Source organism: Hordeum vulgare, chromosome 1H (assembly GCF_904849725.1).
Source record: "Hordeum vulgare subsp. vulgare chromosome 1H, MorexV3_pseudomolecules_assembly, whole genome shotgun sequence".
NCBI classification, from domain to species: domain Eukaryota; kingdom Viridiplantae; phylum Streptophyta; class Magnoliopsida; order Poales; family Poaceae; genus Hordeum; species Hordeum vulgare.
The window spans coordinates 285292087-285312769 of record NC_058518.1 but is presented as its reverse complement, the minus strand read 5'-3'; positions in this window follow the sequence as shown (position 1 = coordinate 285312769).

Here is a 20683-nt window from a genome sequence, read left to right as displayed (position 1 = left end):
CGCCTCACTCAATCCCAAGGCCCTAGAGAAGGGTGTGACTGATGCTAACATCGCGTCTTAAAACGGTAGCACCTCAACTTTTTCGTACTTCATTCAAAAATCTTGCTTTCTCTTGTCATCAATCACCGAGTGATCCTCAACGTTTACAGGGACGCATGACGTGATCAAGCTTGATCCACCTAACCCTCCAACCATCGAGGATGTGGTGATGTAGGATGTCACTCCCAGCCGAGTCACTAGGTCTTCCTCTGCCAAGGCTTCGACTCCCATGCGGGGCGCCACTCTGGATGTCGTACCTTCAAACAAAACAAGTCTGACTGCCACTCCACCAAGTCCTTCAATGGCCAACATCTCAAGCTGCACCATGTCCCGGAGGACCAGGTGGGCGCGTGCAAGGAGGCCTTCGTCCACCTGGAGTTGATGACTCGACAACTAAAGGAGGCGTATAATGCCAACAAAGCCCTCGGAAGAACATTCGGGTAAGTACTCTTCTAAGTACTGGTCTGAGTTAAGAGTGTTTCATGTGCATGTGTTTTTTTGTTTTCTTTCCCGAGTGGGTTTGCACAGGACACATCCACTGGGTGTTCTCTTCTAGTGAGGGCATGTTGACTGCACCCATTGGGTGTAGTCCCCGAGACTGTCGTCGACTGAAGTAGTCTACGGTAGTCTTAGTTTCTCTTTTTATTTGACATAGATTGTTAGGGTATAGAACCCTTTGTCCATATCTTCATCCCTCAAGTGGGGGCGCGCAGAGCACACCCACTGGGTGTGGTCCTCGAGGCTGCCGTCAACTAGAGCAGTCGGCGGTAGTCTTAAAGTTTCCATTTCTGAAGTTTTTCTAATTGTGTTTTGTTTAGCAGAACAGCTCGGGAGCCGTTACGATGCTATGGAGAAGGAGGTGCAGGACCTGCACCTCATCCTTGGAGCCGAGAAGAAAAAAAGTGAGTGCCTGGAGCAGGAGAAACACTTACTCGGAGGTAAACAATTCCCACCCGACTGCCTTGTTGTTTTTTCTTTCTCCCCATCCGACTGAGATTATTTTATCACATGTATATAACGAAAATTATCATCTTACTGAGAGGCTTAGAACTTGTATTTCTTTAGACACCACGAAGGAAGTCGTTGAGAAGAAGGACACTGAACTGACATCCTCTTGGAAGGAAACACTTCAGAAGTAAGGCAACCAACGACAAGTTGGAGTTAGTCGAGAAACTGGAGGAATAAAAGCAGACTCTAGAGGTTGTTGCGAAGAAGCCGGCTAAGGAGATCATTGAAGTGAAGAACCACTATGCCGAGTGGGAGTCTAATCTCAAGCATATCACTACCAAAAAGCTCGAACTAGAGCAGTTTTTCAAAGACTTCGGCAAGGACATGAGCGAGGAGCTTAAAAGTACGCCCTTGACCCGAGTGATTCTCGCATTGTTTTGGCAACCTCCAGGTGATCGCTGATCTCTTTCGTCACTTAATTATGTCCAAAATTCTGCTTCAACATCGATGAGGAGACCAAGAAAGTTGAGAAGGAGTTGGATCCATCGCGGGGGCTTTTCAGGAACAGCGCAGCTCTGGCACTTCTCCAACAGGAGGAATGCATCGAGCAGGTGCTCGTATACTTCAAGTGGCTCAGTTCAGCTGTCTCGGACATCTATCGATAAGTTTCCCCGACGAGAAATTCTCTAAAGACATGAAGTCCATCATCGGCCGACTGACGGAGGCGCCCAGCCTAGTGCAATCCTGGAAGAAGTTAGCAGCCTGAGCTGGAGACGACATCGCCCTCTCGCTTTTTCGCATCCATTACAAGGGAGTGGACAAGGAGAAGCTAAAGAACCTCAAGGTCGCCAATAGGAATAACACCAAGTTTGAGAACTTCATGGAGATGTTCATGGAGGCTGCCTCCCGAATTGTAGACGGAATCAACCTTGACACCTTTGTTGAAGAAGTCGTCCCATCATCCTCCAAGTGATTCTCGGGTAAAAAAACTTCAAGTTTGATTTGCCTCGGTATGTCGAGTGGTGGTTGTAATCGTAAATTCTGAGTGAGCCTCAGGCTCCTGCTATCCATACTCTTGTTTTTTAATAGAACGCAATTTTTTTGCCTTATCCTTGTTCGACTTTTGAATCTTCGAGTGTTTGGCTGGTTCTCGTGGGGAGCCCCAAAGTACTTAGGTGACTGATGAGTCGCAGCTAAGTCCCCGAGTGTGGATGATTTACTCACTTAGAGGCGATTTTGACTTGGCGAAATCAGGTTCGTTGTAAGAATGAAGGTACTTCTTGCAAAGAATGATGGTCATGTTCATCTTGGCATCCGAGTGGGGTTCGTGTCCTCATTCGGAATTTTTTTTAACTTAGGCGAAATCAGGTTCGCAGCTAATCCCCCGAGTGTGGATGATGTCCACACCCACAACATGTTTTAACTTAGTAGAAATCAGGTTCGCAGCTAAGAATGAAGGTAGTTCTTGCGAACAATTATGGTTCTGTTCGTCTTCGCATCCGAGTGGGGATCATATCCTCATTCAAAACTGTTTTCACTTAGGCAAAATCAGGTTCGTAGTAAGCCCCCGAGTGTGGATGATGTCCACACACTTGGAGCACGTTTTAACTTAGGTGAAATCAGGTTCATTGCCAAGAATCAAGGTAGTTCTTGCGAACAATGATGGTCCTTTCCATCTTGGCATCTGAGTGGGGATCGTTTCCTCACTCGGGACATTTTTAACTTAGTCAAAATCAGGTTTGCAGCTAAGCCCCGATTGTGGATGATTTCCATACTCGGATCAGGTTTTAACTTAGGTGAAATCAGGTTCGTAGCTAAGATTTTCACCCACTTGGGGGTAATAAGAAGGAGTATTTCATGACAGTGAGAAAAAGAAAAAAATTGACGAAGTGTAAAGAAGCAAAACTTTTATTCATCAAAATCACTCGGGTTCATTACAGTAATGAAAGATGAAAAAGGTTTGATATGTTCTATGTGTAGAACTTGCGGAGCAGATCTGTGTTCCACGCTCTAGGCTCTTCTATCCCATTTTGAAAGTTGTAAAGGCGATAGGCTCCATTGTGCATGACTTTGGAGATTGCAAAGGGCCCTTGACACGGAGGCGACAACTTGTGGCGCTTTTGTTGGTCTAGTCGGAGGACCAGATCGCCTTCCTGAAAGGAGCACCCTCTGACTTGCTTATCATGATAACACCTCAGATCTTGCTGATACATCATCATCTGATAAGGGCTAGCTCTCTCTCCTCTTCGAGGAGATCCAGACTGTCTTGACGTACTGCTTCGGCTCCACCTACATTGTACTGTTCCACTCGGGGGAATTGTGACGCGGGTCATTTTGGAAGACGGCTTGAGACTCATACACCATGAAGAAAGGAGTGCACTTGGTGGACCAATTCGGGGTCATTCGCACGCCCCATAATATGGACAATAGCTCTTCAACCTAGGCCCCATCGGTGTACTTTGGATCTATCATTAGTTGGGGCTTCATTCCTTTTAATACAATTCCATTCTCTCACTCTGCCTATCCATTCGACAGAGGCATAGTTAACCTGAGTGCCTTAGGAGTAGCAGAACTCACGGAATTCGTCCAAGTCGAAATTGGACCCCTTGTTACTGATGATGTCATGCGGAACTCCGAATTTGAAGATAAAACTTCAAATGAAGCTGATGGCAGTTGTGAACCCATGATTTTGATGGGCTTTGCTTCGACCCACTTGGTGATCTTGTCCAGCGCCACTAGCAGGTGGGTAAATCCACTCATCCTGGTCTGTAGGGGGTGACCATGTTGAGACCCTAGACGGAAAATGCTAGGTGAGTGGAATTGTCTTCAGTGGGGATGCAGGCTTGTGCGAATGATTCTTGTAGAACTAGCATTCGACACATAACTCAAGCAAGTCTCTTGCTGCCTCATTGGCCCGGGGCCAATAAAACCCCGCTCAGAAGGCTTTGGCAACCAACATCCGAGAGGACGCACAGTGGCCACAAGTTCGGTACTGAATCTTGTCTCAGATTTGCCGCCCTTTCTCTAGGGAAATGCATTTCTGATTGACTCCCATAGTGCTTTTCTTGTATAGCTTGTCTCCCATTACTTCTAAAGCCTTAGACCGCCAAACATTTCGGCGGGCTTCCTCTTCGCCTTCCAGGAACTCTTGCGGGAGCAAGTATGATAAATATGGTTGGGTCCGCTCGGGAGTAATTACCAGCATCTTGTGGACTAAATCGACCTTTGCTGGAATGTCAGCCTCAATGGGATTTGATGGGACGAGTATTTGTGGAGGATCCTCTATGAAAGTATCTTCTTTAATTGTAGAGGCGCACCGAGGTTCAAGGAACAAGCCTTTTGGAACGGCTCGTCGTGTGGACCCAATCTTGGCCTGGTCATCTGCTTCCTGGTTCTTGGCTCGGGGCACAAGGTGCAACTCCAAGCCTTCAAAATTCTTCTCGAGCTTCCTGAATCGATTGCAATAACCAGTCATAGCTGGGCTTCGAATGTCCCACTCTTTGATCATGTGGTTGACAACAAGGTCCAAATCACCGTAGACCATGAAATTTCGCATGCCGAGTGAGTTGGCCATACAGAGCCCAAACATGAGGGCTTTGTACTCGACCTCATTATTAGATGAATCAAAGTGGATCTAGAGTACGTAGCTCAGTCGGTCTCTGTCGTGGTTTTGTCACGGCAGATATTCTCATCGGAGAACTTAGGTGTGAGGTCATTGCTGCTATGTGGTGACTCGAAGGGGTTGATCGGGAACAAGAGACAGATTTACTTAGGTTCGTCTCCTCCAATGGAGGTAAAAGCCTACATCCTGCTTTGGTGGCTATATTGATGGTGATCTTGATTACAAGGGAGAAGAATAACTAACCTAGCTTTGAGAGTTTCTTATCCATTCTTTTGACCTCAGGGGCTCCCCTTTATATACAGGTTGAGCCCCCGGGTTTACAAGAGTCCGGGTCACATCGTGTCTCGTGACCTATTACAATTCAACCTTATCTTGTTTCCGAAGTTAGGAAAGCTTCTGGCGTCTTCCACCTCGTGGGCCTTGAGTCGCCATCTTCAGGTACGAGGCCGCTAGACACCTCACTTGGTAAGCCTTCTTGCTTTCCCTTTTGTAATCTCTATGGCCCATCGAGCACATGCTTCCTAAGCTGCCTACGGCCTAACCTGACCCAAATGGCGGGTTACACCATGGGGTCATATCCCCAACATTAGGCCCCAGGTTGATTTGAACTTGTTCATTTCAATCTTCGTTGCTTCAATTAGGCGGCTTAGCTTTTGCCTTGTATTTGTGTCTTCTCAGTTTCTCTAGACACCAGCTTATGGCATTGTCACACTTTGTAATATTCCCTCATGCCATTCATCGGTGACGTGACCCGTTAGAATTTTAGGGAAACAATCATGACACTGCAACAAATCTTTGCATGTATCCACTTATCCCAAAAATCGAGGTGTCATTTTTTCTAATTTTTACTACATCTCCTTGTTTCCTGCACCTGCCAGTTGCCCCTTCCAGTTTTTACCTTATAAATACTCACAGGAGTTCTCCTTTACTTCTTCTTCTTCCCCGCAGTCGTCTTCTCCATCGTGGCATCACCACAGCACATCTTTCACCTCCGGTAGGCGTCTTCGTGCAGTGGTAGTGTCGCGTCTTCTCGAGGACCCATCGGAGCATCTCCGGCGCCCCCAGCAAATGTTGTAAGGTAATGACATTCTTCTTTTCTATTTAGATCTTCCCTATTCCATCGAAGTTCGTTGGAGTTCGTTGGAGGCACTGAAGCATTTTTAGTCGTTCGTCGCTGTACATAGCCTCGATACCCTTTCCTCACAGGCCCAAGCGGTAAAATCATCAGCTCCATTCCGCATATGGCACGCTTTAGATATTCTTTTAAGATCTGCACATTGGACCGTCGTTGTCTTCGCGCATCATCTTTGAGTTTAGTAAATATCTCCTTTTTTACACTTTTTGCAGATCTGCAACTATGGCCAATTTCGGGGAAACTTGTTTGTCCCTCACTTAGCAATAAACTGGATACCTCCAACCCTATATAATTCGTCATTATACATGTCGACTCATCCTTATGTTCATAACCTGCCAGATATAGATAGTATTTCTGTTTAAGCACAGGCTTTCCGTAAGACGCCTCTCTTGTCATAGATATTTGATTCGTCTTGTCTTCATGAATAATAACCAAATTTGCTGAGTTATAACATGTTCCGGCTTATTTTCCTCATCTATCATGTAGCTCCCTCTTAACCCGCCATGGGCGCTAAGAACTCCAAGGTCTGTAACTGGGTCAGGTCCCAGGAGTCAAAACTCACTTTGGAGGACCTCGTGAGCCAGGATTTTTTGTCGGCTCAAAAAGAGATTCTGTGGCGAGCTCCTAAAGAAGAAACTCATCCGCAACTTCGACAATGAGAAGTTGTTATCTTTGCTGACCAGGTATGTAGGGTTTTTTGACCCCTCGGCTCAAACTTCTTCAGGGATCTTCTACATTTCTTCAAGCTCAGGCCTCAGGATATTGGCCCTAACTCCATGACCAATATCTGATAGTTCCAAGTCTTGTGTGAAGTGTTTCTTAAGATTGAGTCGTCCCTAACTTTATTTACAGAATTTTTCTATCTTAATCATCAGACTGAAGTCAAGAACGGTGCTGCTTCTAAGCTTGGTGGAATCTCCACCCAGAAGAGAAAAAACGTCATCTTTCATGAATCAAAGTTGGCGAGCCATCGAAAAGGATGGAACAAGACCTCGTTATATTGTAAAAATACTAACCCTGAAGGTGAAAACCCTTTGTCGGGTTTTAGGTTGGAGCGATTTCGCAGCAATGTTGAATTTCCAGGTTGGCCAACAGATGAAGAGAGGGACTTGATGGAGCCTCTTCGCACGAAATTACAAGCTCTGACCGCTCATGGCTTGACTGGGATTGATTTAATCCATTGCTGGTTAAAATGGCGGATTCAACATGTCAGCATGAGGGCCGACTTGATGTGTGATTACTCAGGGGAGTCATCTGACGTCCAACGCTTCTCCAACCTGGACTTAACTGATGACACTCTCAATAGAGAAACAAAGAAATTCTTCTCCAACTCAAAGGAGAAATGCAGTGTTACTGGTTTGGGCCCATTCTATCAAAAGAACCCAGCTCCACCAGTCCTTGAGCCTTTTATATGTTATATTCTTTTCCTTTGTAAATTTTATTTAATCCACCATCTTCATCATATGTTCTTATTTTGATTCAAGGGGGTTCTAGCTTTTCGAATGTCACCCCTCAGGTCCCTGCTCCCTCTTATGGTTAAGGAAACAACCCGACTCGTGATGACCCACCCAATGATTCATCATAGGATTAGTCTGAGGCAGAACTTGATTCTCTTGGTCATTTGTTTATTGAACTTGCTGACATGCCTTCTTCTCAGGACTTCTCAGAATCCAGTAAATTTGGAAATGTTGAGGTAATTCCAATCTCTTCCAGCTCTTTAGAAACGTTTGTTGCATGAAAGCCAAGACAAGCCGTCCGGAAAGTTAATTCATCACATCTAGGCGCTTATTTAGCTCCCGATTTTTCTTCGAAGATAACACAATTTGTTGGTCAATCAAAGTGCAAGACCCGGAGTAATTTGGGCGACTTGGATCCTAGTTTGTCTCATCTGCCGTCGGCTCGTAAGCCGCACAATGAGGTGACTTATAATCCAACTGATTCTTGCCCTAAAGTTGGTTTGTTTGAGCAGCCTCTTAGTCCTTCAAATTTACTTTATCAGTAATCTCCTCCATCTTGAGCGACTCGTGTGCAACACAACTTCCTGCTTTTAATGTTAACCATGGGTAAGTTTTTTATCTTACTTAGTGCTTGTGTATCTATCCTTTAAGATGCTTCATCATTTGTACAACACTTGATTCCTGACAATTGCAGGGTCAGAGATTTCTAGTAGAAACATGTTGCCCGGTCATTGCCTCAGACCACAAGTAAGGATGTTTGAATCAATCATCAAAAAACCCAATCACAGAAGTTCACCCTTCTCGAGAGAAAGTCTGAGATGCAATGGGTGGTCTTGCGTCTGATGTTGAAAGGTCCACACCAGATGAGCTAGCTTTAGTTGACACTCCGATGGGAGCCCAAGATACGAGAACTGATGCTTCTACTCGTTCGTCAAGTCTGACACATCCTTCTAGTTCAGTGGTTCAAGTGAGTAACATTGTTTTGCCAGCCGACCAGAACCTTCCGGACGTTATCTTCGTCAAGGAAAATTTCCATGTTCTAGTCGTTTCCGCTTCTTTAGCCAAGATTATGGCTAAGATGAGCCAGTGGATTTTGAGAAGGGAAAAACAAACTGGAAATTCTAGATGTGTCTGCACTTAGTGTTGGATATATCCACCAGCAGTAATTGACCCGACTGTTTGTGAGCTGGGAAATTGAGGCCAATATGATTTGGGCTCTCAAGGAGAAATATGAGGTAGAACTCTTGATTATCTACACTTTTTATTTATACATTGTCCCCAGCCCCCAAGGGACGGCTTATTACAAATATGGTAAGTTGGATCTTTTTAAAATATTTAAATGTGAACTTGCATCTGTAGCCTCCAAGGACAGAGTCGTTTATGATGATAACGAGTCGGCACTTCTTCTTAGGGATGGGATTTCTGATGAAGATTCGACCCATAGCCCCCAAGGGCCGGCTCATTCTGTGAGATGAGGCGGGTCTTCCTCTTTTCTACCATATACTTTTGAAAATAGCTGCTATGCATTAGCCCCCAAGTGCCGAGTATATTGCTTGCAATATGCTGGGGACTTCGAAAATATTTCCTTGTCATGACCTTCTTGTTGCTTATAATAATTTGTTCTTGAGGCATTTTATAATCACAATTCTTGATAACCTTTGTGCATGTATCACACGTATGTAGGAGATACTGAATTTGTGGCGGCAGAAGTGCAAAAATACCTGAAGGAAGATATGAAGCTGAGGGCTGAAGCTAAATCAATGACGGCTTGTCTTGAAAATTCTATTTGTCAAGCGCACGACCGTCTTCATGAAGGCCTGAAAATTTTTGAAGCAGAAAAAGTTTCCCTATTGAGCCGTGTTGAAAAGGCCGAGGGGAAACTTGGTCCCTTGAAATGAAGTTATGCCATTCTGCTAAAGCAACTCAATGAGATGCTAACTGCCATATTTTGTAAAAACTTGGGATTTTTATTCCTTTGAGCTTCCAAGATTGATATGAAAAGGAAGACTCATGATCACATTTGTCTTCCGTGTTTAGGCCAAAAGGATGAGACCCTGATGCAGTTGTCCATTATGAAGCTGAAAGCAATATTCAGTTATGTGAAGGAACTATTCATCGGATTTGTTTAGTCCATTATGTATGTCAAGAATTTGAAACATACGCCACAGAACCTTGAGGATATGAGAAAGCAACTCCCCACTATGCTACAATGGGTCTGTCAAACCCGGAAGTCGGCAGCTCATGGCGGGGGAAATCTGGCTCTTGCGTGCGCTAAGGCATATTTGCCTAAACTTGATTTGGCGGCTCCTAGAGATAGATTTCCACAGTATAAATTGGATGGCTTAGAATTCACTCATGAGGACTTTGCTCGTGTAATGAAGGAAACTCGGCCGCTGGCGACTCTTCTTGCAGAGTAGGTTGACACATCCCAGTATTATATTGCGTATGCCATTGATAATAAATGCATCCTGATGCCCAAAGACGAGTCGTCTGAGCTAGTCCCGCTTTATCGCAGGAGAAACTCTACTCCTGAAGTTCATGCTTCCATTAATGTTGAAGGAACTTCAAAATTTGAGTTGCTGAAAACAATCTGATGGCTTCAAAAGGGCCAATAGGCTGACGATGACGATGAGCCGGAGGAGTCAGACGCTGAAATAGCCGACGACAAAGATTGAAGGTGTGTTTCTTCCAGAGAAAATGACCCACCAAGCAAAGAACTACCCCCCCCCCCCAAGCGTCTTTAGACAAAAAACTTTGAACTTTTAACAGCTCCTAACGTGAGTCTATAATAGGGGTAGTTGAAACTCGGAGATGTTTTGTCGTGCCATCGTGCATGTTGGTTACATTTGGCTTGCTATGGTGAAACCTGTCATGACACTTTGTCATTTTGATCTTTTTACCAAAATGTTGTTCATACTACTCCTTTGCTTGCCTCCGAATATTTGATTGAATTCAAAAAGGCAAAAACAAGTTGTTAAAAAGTCTTTCATTGAATTCTTCCACAATATCTTCTGTAAAAAAATACGACTTAATGTGGTCATGATGGGACCGCAGTTTTATAACCCGGATACCCATGGATGAGCCAACAGTAGTATTACACCTGGAAAAGTTATGAGACAATTCCATACAATGGTAATAATAAAAAGGATTCTAATAAACCGGCTCAGTGCGACTAAGCAATGAGACAGACTTTCGGGGCCCTAGTCTTGCTTCAATGAAGCGGGTATGATAACCCATGGTTTATCCTAACTTTCAGTGTGTCGGCTCTCACATGACCTAAACCAATGTTTTAACCTTGCCTAGTTCACGGTCCAAAAGTGGGTTGACTAGAAAGAGTACATGGGGTCACCTGATCGGAGTCGCATCAAGCATACAGGAAGGTTTAACCATTTTGTGGCATTTTTGCGAGATCAAGAGGGTGAGAAAGCTAAAGTCAATGAGTTGGAAGCCCCCAAGTGACCCGTGATCATGGTAAAGCTCGACATAGGATATAAAAGAGACAATGCTACTACTGAAAAACAATCTGGGGTCCAGATAAGCCAGCTTAATTCCATTGATCATAATTTGATAATTTGACGAATTGTTTGAGCCAGAAACCCCCAAGTAACATATTTTCAAATAATAGAGGCTCGTGCTCAATTTATAACCTAAACTGACTTTATTATATTTGATACTTTATAGAAGTATGTACAGAAATTTTGGGGTTCATACAGAGATAATGAGCCGGTGGATCTAGTATGATAAGGCCAAAGTTTGGTCATAAATTACTCGATTGTTGGCTTTCTTGAGGGGACCCCTGTCGGCCGGGTCAACATATGCCATGATGAACTTTAATTTTTCGGCGGCGCATGCCGACTCAGCATAAGCCACCTCTCCTTTCGCACACTCCTGGGCTATCTTCTAGCGGCCTCCTACCGTTATGGCCCCTTTGGGCCCCGACATCTTGAGTTTGAGGTAGATGTAGCAAGGGTGATCCATGAAACGAGCATAAGCCAGCCTCCCGAACAGACTGTGATAAGGGCTTTTTATCTTCACCACCTCAAACATTAAGGGTTCGGATCTACAGTTATGTTCATCCCCAAAAGTGACATTGAGCTTAATCCTCCCTACCGGGTAAGCTGATTTTCCATGAATAATTCCATGAAAAACCGTGACAAAAGTTTATAAACTGTTACTGTGAAGGTTCGTCCGCCAAAAAGTGTCATAATATAAGATGTTGATGCGGCATCCTCCATCCATGAGGACCTTTGTGAGGATATAACCACCAAGGCTAGATCTCCTGGGTTATCAACCCGGGGAGGGTGATCCTCTCTGCTCCAAATGATTGATTGCTCACACCAGTTGAGATATCTAGGGACTGTTGGCTCGACCACATTGATGGCTCTCTTCTTGTGCTTCTTGTCTTGTTTGCAAGTGTTGGTGATGATAATGTGGTATTGACCATTGGTCAGATGCTTAGGGTTGCTTTGAAAACCAGATTGATTGTTATGCTGCTGATTTCCGTGATTAGAATGTTGCCCATTGCCAGTGTTTCCTTAGTGCTGAAAACCTGGTCACGAGCTGCGTGGTTCATTGAAACTTGATCATGAGAACTCGCGATACGAGCCGCCCTGTAAGCCGGTTTGACCATACTGACTCGGGTGTCCTCCACCATTACACCCCTGGTGATTCTAGAAGACTTGATTCCGGTACTCCTGCATAATATAACAATTCTCCTATGAATGAGTAGACGGCTTGCCCTGTGTACTATGCTTTGGGAAGGCGCCTTGAGTTCTTCCTTATAATTGCACGGCTAATTCCCATTGTAAGCTCCTCCAGAGAGATTACCTTGGCACTGGTTTTTGAATCCATTACTGGTATTAGACACAAATTTTAACCTGCCCTCGGGCTGCTTCCGTTTGTTATTTTGACCTCGCGGGCTTCCACCTTGCTAATGGCCCTTGCCACCTTTTCCTCTCTTGTGCTTGCCAGCTTTCTAGTCGTTTGAGTCAGGTTCCTTCGTTCCGTCGGACTCAACATACCTCATCAGAAAATCCATTAAATCACCCATATCTTGAGTCTCGATTTAAGGCGACCAAGGTTTAGGACTAGCGGTTGGAAGTGGAAATTTTTCTCCAAAATCAAGATGGCTTGGGAGGCTGTAATGTTGTCCGACGAGTGGATGATTTCTACAACCCAACAAGTCCAATGATGAGCTGAATCGCGTGTGAGTTGGACAAAGTGTTGAAGATCTACAATTGTCATCGGCCGTTTGCATGGTACTTGAAAGTTCTTGATGAACGTTTCCTTCAGCTCAGCCCAAGTGTTAATGGAATTGGGTGGAAGGTTTTTCAGCCATGTTCGAGTCGGTCCTTCCAACATCATCATCAAATATTTTGTGCATACCACATTGCTGACGTCGAGCATATCCATGGCTAGATCGTAACTTTCAATCCATGCTACCGTCTTGAGATCTGTTATATAACTTGGTACCTTGCGAGGCCATTTGATTTCCCTAAGCATAGCCTCACAGTGAAGAGCTGGACATAAACAAGGGATGTCAATCGTTCTGGTGCTAATTCTAGCCCCCTGTGTTGCTGACTGGGGTTCCACTGCATGCAGTTGAGCCGCTTGCCTTGCCTATGCTTCTGCCTGCGCCTACCAGGCAGCTCTCGCTGCATCAACAAGGTCTTGAGCGTTTGGTAATTCTAGCCGGGTTGGGGAAACCTAGGCCTGTTGTCGACACCCGCTACTGGAAACAGTCGGAGACTCCGCATGGCAGCTTTTGGTATGAGTAGCGTGTGGCATGGAGTGTACTCGATCACGACTATAAGAATGTTGTGTTTGCTATACTACCACCGTTCTTAGCATTTCGATCGTGTTCCTGGCTACGATGTCAATCGGGGTGTTTCGATGGATAGGAATGCTTCCAAGTTACGCGTTGCCGCCAGAATATTGTTCACAGGGTTGGAAAAGTGACCCTATGGTGTCTAAAAACGTTGGGTCAGTGATTGAACCGGTAGAGGTTGAACCAGCAAACTGTCGACAAGGCGGATCCTGCTCGGCTCCCGGCGTGTGTGAGCTGGTGAACAAACAATTTGGTTCCAGGTTAGACGATTGACGGGCCTAGTGTCTTCTCTGGTGCACCTCATCAGAACAGTTTTTCCGTAGCTGTAACTACCAAACCTGAGCTTTTAATCGTTTCGTCTCATTATGGATACGAGCTTGTAAATCTACCATCCGAGTGTTTTCCGCATCAATCTCGAGTTGAATCTTGGAAATCTCGGTGCGAAGCCTTACAAACTTTGTATTACACTCTACCTGGTTCTTGGCTGACGGGACTCTAAACAAGCTTGGTCATCTCGGCCATCAGATTGCTCATAGCCTCAGTCCGCAATTTTCCTGACCCGCCAATGTCGTTGGTGGCTCCTTCTCCAGATGGACCCGGAGCCGCCGCGTCCCCTACCATGTAGATTGTGACCTGACGGGACAACTCATCTAACTCCCTTGTGCCTTCAACTTCCGGGAAGCCCCCACGGCCATCAGAGAGAGGAAAGATGGATCTGGTGTCTCGTATAGACAACTCGCCATCATTATTGTTGAGGATGTCCTCGCTATCCACTGGCTCATGCGGGAGTCTAATCCCCTGGGTGAAACCAACGAAGACGTGATGTCCACCGGCTTGACGTTGCCCGCCTTGGGCACACTCAACCGGCTTGAGGATATTAGTGTAGATGTCTGACCCGGGTGCTGATGCATAAATCTTGCCGAAGGGGACCTGTGGAACGAACTCGACCAAGTCGGCCTCGGGGACACAACTTGAATTGTCGGTGTGGCATTTGCTACAATGATTCTTGATCATCAGAGCAACCGTGTAACTCCCGAACCCTGTACGAGCTCCCTCCGAGACCTCAACTCCACCGTGTGACACCCCCAGGGTGGGCACCAACTGTCGTGGTTTTGTCTAGGCAAATGTGCTCATCGAAGAACTTAGGTGTGACGCCATCGCCGTTGTGTGGCGACTTGAAGGGGCTGATCAGGAACAAGAGATCGATTTACCCAAGTTTGGCCCCTCCAATGGTGGTCAAATCCTACATCCTGCTTTGGTGTCCATATTGATGGTGATCTCGATTACAAGGGAGTGGAATAGCTAACCTAGATTTCGAGAGTTTCTTATCCATTTGTTTGACCTCAGGGGCTCCCCTTTATATATAGGTCGAGGCCCCCGGGTTTACAAGAGTCCAAGCCACATTATGTCCCGTGACCTATTATAATTGTACCTTACCTTGTTTCCAAGTTAGGAAAGCTTATGGCATCTTCCACCTTGTGGGACTTGAGTCGCCATCTTTAGGTACTAGGCCGCCAGGCGGTTCACTTGGTAAGCCTTCTAGCTTGCGCTTCTATCACCTCTATGGCTCATCGAGCATATGGTTCTTAAGCCACCTATAGTCTAACCTGGCCCAAACGGCGGGTTACACCGCAGGTTCATATCCCCGACAGTCTACCTTGGGGGTAACGAAAACCACTTTAGCCCCCGAGCCATAGAGAATCTTGGATCCATCAAAGAACATAGTCCAATGCTCATGGATGCTTGGTGTCGTTGTTTTGTCATGTCACATGCCATGGGGTGGCTTATCTCGAGTGGTTGGGGCCAATGGGCGTCGACGTACTCCAGGAACAGGATTGGAAACAAGAGGTGGTGACACACAATATACCCAGGTTCGGGGCCCTTCGTGGGAGTTAACACCCCTAGTCCTGTCGGAGTTGGTATATGGTAAGCGAGAGCTACAATGTTGTTCCTTGAGATGTTGGCAATAGGAGGAAGAAGGAGCTTGCGTGCTCTTTTCGCCTCTCTACGTGAGTGGGTGTGTGTGTGCGGGTGTGTGGAACCTCGGGGTCCCTGCATGGGAGGGGTGAGGGGGTTTATAGGCCAGCGCCCCAACTTACAATATGCATAGTTGGCGTGGATGGGGCCTAGCTAGCGGTCTGTTTGGCCGGCTGGAGGGTCCCACCGCAAGTGCGGTCTTGTCGCACGTATGGCCCGCCGGGTGCGGGGTCCCATTAAAGTGGTGGACCGTGGGGCTTTTTCGTGCCCGCCCATGGTCTACGGTATGACTAACTCCCTTGTAGCCATGCTTGGGTGGTGTTAGGAGTTGGTGTTGATGAGCTCCATGTAGCCATAGTGTTGTCTTGCCCGGTCGTAGTCGGCAGCGGTCGGCAGTACAACCGACTCTATTGTAGCCATGCGTATATGGCGTCATGTAGTGGTCGGCTATGCGCCGCGTCCCGTCAGAGTGGTCACGTCCTGTCGTATGGGCCGATGACGGGTACAAGGGGGCCTGTCGGCCGGCGGGTTGCCCGGAGCTAGAGGTGTGCTGGTTCGGATCGCGAGTTGGCTGAAGTGACCGGAGCCGGTGCCTCAGGTGCCGAGCCGGCCCTGGTGTTTTTGAAAACGGGCATGAGGCGAGATGAGGCTACCCCGGGGTTATCCTCCCGACAGTAGTCCGTGAAGCCGGAGAGTCCCGACGGCCACCACAACGGGCCTTCCTGGCTTGGCCCCCGAAGTCTTCATTGGTGGAGCGTGGGGAGCTAGATCTCCCCACTGCGTGTCGGCCCGAGGATCCCGGCAGTCGACGTCGAGTTGAATGTTGTGGCGCCTCAGGATCAGAGAGCGGGGCTACCACTTGAAGAGCGCCCCAGGCCCAGCTAAAACGAACCGCGTGGGTGATGGGATGGGGCTCGGAACGGGGGCCAGCCCAGCCTCGGCCTTAGCCCGTGCACGGGATCAGCTGCGACCGACGAGGCTGCCCGTCGGTCCTCCCGAAAGCATTAATGCACCTGCACTAAGCGGGGAGAGTGGAGATCGTTAGCATCCGATCAACACACCACTCATGACACGAGGATTTAAAAGAAGAGGAGGGGCGTGGAGCAGGCATTCGGCCCTCATTGCCCCCGCCCCTCGCCTTTCCTACTGTGCCCGAGAGAGAGAGAGAGAGAGAGAGAGAGGAGACGAGTGGACATCGCCCGTGACACCATCGCCCGTGCTAGGGAACTTCGTCCGTTTCGTCCGCACAACTGTCGTGCCCAAGCTCACCCCGAGCCAACCGATGGGCAGTAAGGGGCGTGGGACACCAACGAATTCAGAAAGGACCACATCGAGTACCTCCGCCTTTGCTGCCAGTTGTCGATACAAGGCGCCATGGAGGAACGGGTTCCCGGGGCTGAGAGCGTCCGAGCGCCCCGGGAAGGTGAAGTGATGGTCTTTTACGAGCACTTCATTTGTGGGTTCGATCTGCCATCGAGAACATTTTTTTGGCGGTTCTGTAATGCCCAAGATGCGATCCTATCCTTATTTTTGGCACGAGAGCCTCGACAGGGATAGAAGCGCATCTCGTCATTTTGCAAGAATGGATATCGTTACAAGTACATGTACTAAAGAGATGAGTATATGGAAGAGATGAGTACAATCATCACACTCACGTCAAAGTATTGCATTACCTGTACTTGCAATTACTGTTGTAGTAATTTGTGAGCTACAGAGGACTCATAAATCTTAGTTCCAAAGGTATGAAGACTGGCAAAGCTTAATGGGTGAGGTATCGTTAAGTGGTGAGGCTGCATCAACCAACTAAGCATTTTATTTGAGGTGGCTAACTTACGAATACAAGAATAAAACGGGGATGATCTACGCATAGCGGACGTGAACTAATAATGATCAAATGAATGATCGTGAACACTTACTTATGTCAGACATAACCCCACCGTGTCCTCATTCGAAGAAGGAGCTCACGAAAGAGACAGTCATGGTTAATCACATCGTCGACAAGTTTTAATTAAGTTTACTTCAGGTTTGCTATGACTGGGTGTCAAACAAAGTTTCCAAGTTGCCACATAACCGTGGGCACGGCTTTTCGAAAGATTTATCCCTGCACGGGTGCTCCAACTAGTCCATCATAGACTACCACATGCTACATCGGAATAATCCTCATCCATGGAAAACCCGTGATCTACTCGGGTTCCTATTGGAAAACCTCAACCTCAAGATATCCCAAAGGATCCTCGGAATCCCTCGCACGAGATATTTTGTAAAAGATAAAACAAGTCCAGCAAGGACGCCCGACGTGTCGACGAACCCGATAGGAGCTGCGTATCTCGTTCTCTAGACATGAGAGATGAGCTAAGCGTATGGTGGCATGATAGACATCTCTTGAGTTGCCCTGGGTCGGCCCCGCATCGTGCTCTAGTTTGTACCAACACTCATGAGGAGCACTGGCCGGGGTTGTTGATTAATTATCCATGGGGTCCGTAAAGTCCCTATGCAATTGTATTAGGTTATTAGGCAAATGTAGTGCTAAAGTTGGGCCTTGCTAGACGAGTTTTAAACTAAGACGAATTTTCAAGGGGGTCCCCGTAACACCCCATGCATGTTAGGAGCGTTCAATTATGGAATATAACACCGGTTCACAAGTAACTAGGGTGGCAAAGATGGAACAATTAAAACACCATGCTAGAAGTCCGAGCCTTCCACCTTTTACCAAGTATATAGGTGCATTAAATTAAATAGCAACTAATATGGTGATATAACAAGGAACCCATGTTTTCACATGGAAGTAACCACACCTGCAACTAGCAATGCTATCAAAAGGTTGAGCAAGCGGTAACATGGTTAAACAAGGTTTTGCTCGGTTGTGGAGGGGTTAGAGGTTTTATGGCAATGTTGGGATGGTGACATTTAAGTGGTAGGCAGCGATACATGGCGAAAGAAATGAGACAACTAGCATGGCGATGGTAGTAATGGTATCTAGGGGAATGATCATCTTGCATGTGATCCCGCTTGCAAGAAGAACAAATCCGTGAAGCAGATGAACCAACGTAGTCGAACGGACCCTCACACTCCGAAGGGGTTCGGAACTCTACCGGGAAGAAACAATCCGGAACAACAATCAACACACAATAACACCACAAAATATGCACGACATGATGTGCAAACAAATATCATGCATGTACGGTTTAATTATACAAGGCACGACATGGCAATTCACAACATTCAAACACTACAGATTAAGTGAAGCTCAATATGCAACGAGTTGCATATTGACGAAACCCCACATTCAAATATTTAGGTCACTCTCGTTTAGGTATACGAAAATATAAAATGTTGTTTAAACATGGCAAGACGTGAAGCATAATTAAACTACCTATCTAGGCATATTAAATGAGGTCGGAAACAACATATAGTATTTCCAAAATGACTCCAGATGTTAATTTCTAAATTGGTTCAGATATGAACTAACACATTTTACTATTTGTTAAACAACAGAATAAAGTGGTTCATGTGATTCTACACGTCATTCTAGTTGATTTACATATAGAGATTATTTAAAATGGAGCTACGGTATAAAAAATATGATCAACACAAGATTATATGCCATGGATACAACATGCATGCAAATGACAGCCACAACATGTTCTTCACGGATGTAACAAGATATTATGAAGCTACATGGTATTCTAAGCAATATTAAATGAGGGCGGAACAACGAATAACAATTCCGGAAATTCCCTATATGCAAATTACAGTTTCGGTACTGTTCTTCCTACAACACAATTTTAGAGTTGGGAAACAGGAGAATAATTTCCGCCATGTTATTCTACACATTTTTTTGGCCAAGATGCATATATCATTTACTTAATTCAGAGCTACGATTATTTAACTATGAATTGAACCGTTTTAGCATGGCATTTAAAGAAAATTAAATGAAACAGCAAGTTAATCATTTTTACCATGGACGCAAGTTGGTAATTGTAAAACTATAGAGAATTCTAAGCATTTTACATGTTAAAATCATTTTAATCCAGTGCACGGTTAATTAGTTATGAATTAAACCATTTTAATATGGCATTACACAAATCTATGCAAACACCATGTTAAACGGTTTTAAATATGGATGAAAGTTTGATACAATTTATCTACACAAAATTCTACATAGTTTACATATCTAAATTATTTCAATCCGGTGCACGGTTGAAAGTTATTAGCATTTTAAGCTATGCACATTTTCTGGAAATCTGAAATTCCTAGGTTAATAGAAAAATCGCAGAACGCGAAAAAAATACAACGGGCCGAAACTGACTATTGGGACGAAACATGCTAGAGCGCTAGATAATTAAAATCTGCACGAGCAAGGAATAAGGGCAAAAAGGAGTTGGTCACCCACGGGGTTTGGGCCCAAGCGGAGGCCAGTTGGGGAGGAGGCGAACTGGGCCGCGGCGCCCAAGTGTGAGCTGGGCCGGCCTGGACAGTGGCTAGGTCGCATGTTGGGGCAGCCCACGTGGGAGGGAGCCGGCCCAGGTCAGGTCAGTGGCCAGGCGAGCGCTTGTTCGTGCTCCTCACGAGCAGGCCGTGGCGGCGGCACACTCCGGCGAGCGGCTCGGGTGCCCAGCGGCGAGGGGCAGGCGGGGCACATGGGTCTGGGACAGGGCGAGGACGCCAAGATCCGATGGATCTGGCGGTTGGCGGCGGCGGATGTTTGGCACGGAGCTCGCCCCGGCGTGGCAATGACACGGAGGCGGTCCGGCGCAGCGACGGCACCGGGCATGGTCTGCAGGAGGCGGCTCGGCGCTCAGGCAGGCGTTCAAGGACAGTGGCAGCGGAGCTATGGAGGCGCTGCAAGGCCGGTGGTCGGTGAGGCGGCGGGGGCGCAAGGTGCAGCGCGACGGTAACTCGGGCGTGGGCTGCTTGGGAGCTCAGGGCGGACGGGGTTGTGTGGTTGCCGGACGTGTCCGGTTTGACCGCGGACATGTCCGCTAGGTGGGGTTTTCTGGACGATATGAGCCCGAGATCTCAGATCTGATGGCTGAAAAAGGCTGGGGAGGCTAGGGCTACGGGATTTGGAGGGTTTGGTTTGCAGGTGAGGTTTTCTAGGGGGTGGCTGCAATTTTGGCTAGGGGGAACCCTAGTGGGTGAGAGAGCTCTCTCCACAAGGTGGGCTTATATAGCGAATGGTCTATGGTGGGATGGACCTCGTCCGTCCGATCACGATCCGACGACCACGAATGGAGCGAGTGGCTAGGTGGGTCTAGTGGGTTGTGTAGTTGGGCTAACTGGGGATGAGAGGGAAGTTTGTAGCCCATGGAGGAGTTTTAAACGCGAAAACGTCCGGGAATTAAACCGACAACGATTCCGCTACGTTCTATTGTTCGGGTATCAAACGAATTTCGATTGCGGTGAAATTTGGCAAGCGGCCTACCTACCTTACAATAAGACCGCACGTCAAGTTTCAACCCAATCCGAGAATATTTATACACTCTTTTAGAAACAATATTTTACCAGCGCCGCGGGCGCGTGCGTGTGTGGCTGGACTAAAATCGCTCAATGACAAAAACGGAGAGAACCGTCAACTAATAACTGATGCAAGTTTTGAAAACTGACGACAACAATGTGTCGATGCAATGCAGATGATGTGCATGATGCGATGATGAATGCGACAAACAAATAATTAA